The 4,673-nt window shown below is 35.3% G+C and overlaps 1 pseudogene; it reads right to left on the minus strand.

Annotated features, from left to right (window-relative positions):
- Positions 1 to 831: 831 nt before the first annotated feature.
- LOC143600384 (tetrahydroberberine oxidase pseudogene) lies at positions 832 to 2,189 on the minus strand (annotated as a pseudogene).
- Positions 2,190 to 4,673: the final 2,484 nt, after the last annotated feature.

Here is a 4,673-nt window from a genome sequence, read left to right on the forward strand (position 1 = left end):
TGGCATGGCGTGCAGAACTTAACATGCTTCCAACTAGAGTAGAGCTGACCAGAAACGGGGTTATCATAGAAGAGGTCTTCTGTCTGTTTTGTGCAACTGACCCGGAGATGTCTTCTCACATTTTCACGGGCTGTATATTCTTTGCCGAAGTGTGGTCAAGAATAGAAAATTGGTATAAATTGGCGCTTATATTTGCTTTTGAGGTGAGAGATTTACTAACGTTCAGAGCGTTCAGGAAGACAAAACATGAGATCCAGACAATCCACGGCATCGTTGTTACCACTATGTGGTGTCTTTGGAATGAAGGAATGCAAGAATTTTCAATCGGAAAGCACGGAGAGCAATTGAAGTGGTGGAAACGATTAAGTCGTGTTCATTTTTTTGGGTCCGGCATAGATCTAGCTTAAAATATTTAAACATTTACAGTGGAATGATTGGTGTAAATACCCGTTTGGCATGATGTAACTTTGGTTTTTCTAGAGGTCCTTTGGTGGAGGACTTGCTAGTGACGTTTTTTGGTGAATGAAGTTTTATGCTTCAAAAAAAAATTGCTGGAGAGTTTAAAAGAGTTTTGACTACACCATTTTTTTGTAAAACTCTAAAAAGTTGATTGGACGTCACGTAAAGTTAAATTTCCAAAGATACAAAGTTATTACTACGTATGATTATCCATGTAATCTATACTATATAAACATTTGTTAATAAGTATGTTGAGTGACACTATTTTAAACTTTCAGTAGTCTATATTCATATATACGAATTTCTTAAATCATACATAAAAAAACTTAAACCAATTTTGTAATCTATTAGTTTATTATTTCAATCAAACTTATAATTCTTTTAATCTAATCAACTAATACGAACGAGACAAGACTAGTGGTGGGATGCTTTGTTCATTGCGAAAATAATTAGCTGGATCAACCACACCTTTCACCATTGCCAGCCTCTTAAAATTCCCTTTAAAATACTTCCTTCCCCATCGCGCTGCTTCCTCGTACCTTGTACTGCATGCATTACAACTTGTACCCAGATCTAAATCCCTAAAGTTCACATAAGCGCCCCTAGGATTCTTGGACACATATGGAGTCATCTTCTCATATACCCGTCTTATTGAATCAACACGCTTTTCAGTTAACTCTTCATCATCCCATCTCATAATATATTGTATGATATACAAATTCCCTTCCCTATGCGGGTACGGGATCTCGCTCATCTTTCCACCGTGTGGCTCCATCGCTAGAATCAAGTTCTCTTCCAAACACCACTTCCATAACTTTGCAAGTACTTGTTCGGGTATCGGCTTCTTGATGTAATCTGATTTAAACTTGTAGTAATTTTTAGGCCATGGTGGTCTTTGAATAAGAGTGTCAACACCTTGGCCTCTTAAATAAACCGAATAATAAACCACTGATTCAATCCAACTCATCTCGATGCAATCCTTTTTCTGTAATCCCAGTTCAGGAAACCCGTCGCTAACTATTTCCATAAGCTCGTCGGCCGTCCCCAAGAACAACGAATTAATGGTTACAATCATCGTACCATTAGCCGGTGTTACAAGAAGGTTAACGAACAGATCTTTAGTTATGTTGGGTGCAATATGTTGCCACAGGTAAACAAGCCTTGTAGAAAGACTGGAAACAGTAACAACTGGCGGAACGTATACAAACAAGAGTGATCTTCCAAGAAAGTACAATACCAAAACTTGCTCCTCTAATCGCCCAAAACAAATCTTCACCCTTTGAATCTCTGTCCAGGATTTTCCCATTAATATCTACAATAAGGGCATCGATTACGTTATCCGAAGACAACCCGTATTTCCTTGCCATCGTGCCGAAGCCACCTCCGGTGAGCTGCCCACCAACACCAACCGATGTGCACTCTCCTGTTGGGAAACCTCGGAGTTTACTTTTTCTAGATACCCAATATGCTAGTCCGCAGATGACGGTGGATTGGACATGGGAATATGACAAGGGTGTGATTATTGCTAGTGGTTTTGGGGTTGTGGTGGTGTCAAATCTAAGGTTTTGGATTGTTGACTGAAGAATGGTGGAGTATGCAGTGTTGTTAGGAGTGAAGATAATGTTTGATGAAATTGTGTGAGAGATGCAATCTAGAAAATTATTATTAGAATTAGAGCTTGTAGATATGGAGAAACAAAGGAGAAGAAGGCTATAGAAAAATGATTTCATAATTAAAGATATGAAACTTCATTTTTGTGTCTTCTTTATCTTTGCTGTGTTGTCAGATCCTTCCTTACCTTTTAATATGTTTGTTGGTCTCCTGTCGTCTTCAAAAAGTAATGTGGCGTAATGGGTTTGAACTTTGAAGGACAAAACGTGGCAATATCTAAGAAAACCAGTCTATTATTAGGTTCATCCTTGGAATATGTGGAATGAAAGCACGCTCTAAGTCTATGCGTGGTGGGCGATATATATGAGCTATAGGGGTATAGGGGCGATAAGTGGAGAGGAACAACGCCTTCATTCTTTTCCAAAAATTAATTTCTTTTCTCTCCGTTGTAACCTTAATTATGTTTAAACTAGATTTTATCTCCTGTATTACGGGGTTGTTTTACATTATTCATTTTTAATATTTGTATATGTATATTTGGATTTTAATTTTATTTATTATAAGAAAGTTAATAATTAATATAGTTGAGATTTGATTATAAAATGGTTTCACAAATAAATGATATGTTATAATCCGATTTAAAAGATATCTGGGTTTTATGATACCCATTACTGTTTATTTTCTTTATTATAAAATTGTTTCTTAATTATAAATAATATCTTTTTTTAAAATAAAATAGGATATTAATTTTTAGTATATTCCTATTTTATAGGATTTTCATATCAAATATTTGATGAGATTATTTTTTAATATAATGAGATGTTATAATCCGTTTAAGAGCTATCTGGGTTTGGTGAGACCTTTACCCATGAATTCGTTTAAAAGCTATCTGGATTTGGTGACCCATGACCTGCTTATGTTTTTTACTATAACATTGTTTATTAATTATAAATAATATCTTTTTTTTTTAAATTGGTTATTAAATTTTAGTATATTCATATTTTATAGGATTTTCATATTAAATAATTGGTAAGATTAATTTTTAATTTAATGAGATATTATAACCCGTTTAAGAGCTATTTGGTTTTGGTAATACCCATACCCATGAATTTGGGTTAAATCAATGAGAGACCTCCATTTAAAAATCAATTAATCTGGTGGCTTCCAAAAAAGGGGAAGCGAACACATCGTGACACATAGGATTTTAGGGTTTTTGTTTATATATATTATAGATAATATCTTTTTTAAGATGAAATAATATAAATATCAAGAAGTTCTTTCTTCGAGAAGAACAGTTATGAAATAAAATATTTTTTTTTATCAATATTTTATCTTTCATTCTTGTTATGAAACACGGAATCCTCAAGTCATTCTATTAATGTTAAGGCAGGAAGCCATAGAGAAATAATGGTTGGATTGGTTCTCATCACGAAGGTTCAGAGACAATTGAGATCTAAGGTATATCTATCTCATAACTGCTATGCTTCAAAGATATTCCACTCATTTTTCCTTAAATTCAAAAATTAATCTTTGAAATTATTTTCATAAAAATCATGTCTAAAAGATTTCCGCACTTGCCTCCCCCCCCCCCCGGCCGGGGATAAGAGGGGCGATAAGGTGTTACGAGAATTTGTCGCCTGCAACATATTAAAAATATTATTATTTTATTTCTTTTGACCGTTGAACGGTCAAAAACCAAAATAAAAACTATATACACACACACATATATACCATCTTCTTTTCCAACTTCAACTCCAATAATTTCAATCTTTTATGCAAAAATGCATCTCTTCTCTAAAAAAAACCTATAAAAAAGAATCCTAGAAGCAACCCGAACCATCCATTCCCCCCTTTCGGACAATACCATGCTCCGCAAAACCAACCGAACCAACCGAGCGTAAACTTTCCATGGCATAGTTTCGGTCAACACCCTACTCTGCGAAACCAACAAATCAACTTCCCGAACACCGGAAACCAACCGAACCTAAACTATCCATTTCATATTCCCGACCCTAACTTAAATGTACGCCAACATCCTCAACCCCCAAAACCCCATGCCGGTGTTCGGGTCTAGCCAACCGGAGCCGAGGCTGGTGACAGTGTCGGAGACTCAATCGGCGCGGGCCTCCGGTTCAACCGGAAAGGCGGCCTGTAAACACAAAATTAGGAACCAACCAGGGGAGCCGACAGCGCCACATGAGTAATTAGCGTGGACAGAGGATGAGGAAGTAACTCTCATACGAGCTTGAATCGCCATTTCAGAGGATCCCGAAGTTTGTAAGTTTTTAATATTATGTATTTATTAAACTTTATTTAGTATTTATTTAAAATTAATTGTGAAAATAATTTTAATTGTAGTAAACTTTTAAGCCATTGGAATATTTTGGAAGAAAGTGTAACATTCGTTAAAATTCGCACCTTAAAACCCGACCCAATTTTTTTTTTAAATTTCATTTGTTTATTTATTTATTTAATTATTTATTTGATAACAACTATATATAACAAAAACACCCTTCTAACTAACTTCTAACCCGTTTTTGCATCCCTCATCAAAGAGCAGGGACCAAATAGCAAAATATTTTCCACCTTCTTTTTCCCTCTCT

This window comes from Bidens hawaiensis, unplaced genomic scaffold (assembly GCF_021521415.1).
Source record: "Bidens hawaiensis isolate Kalapana, Puna unplaced genomic scaffold, B.hawaiensis_p1.1 tig00054006_1, whole genome shotgun sequence".
In the NCBI taxonomy this organism is placed as follows: Eukaryota; Viridiplantae; Streptophyta; class Magnoliopsida; order Asterales; family Asteraceae; genus Bidens; species Bidens hawaiensis.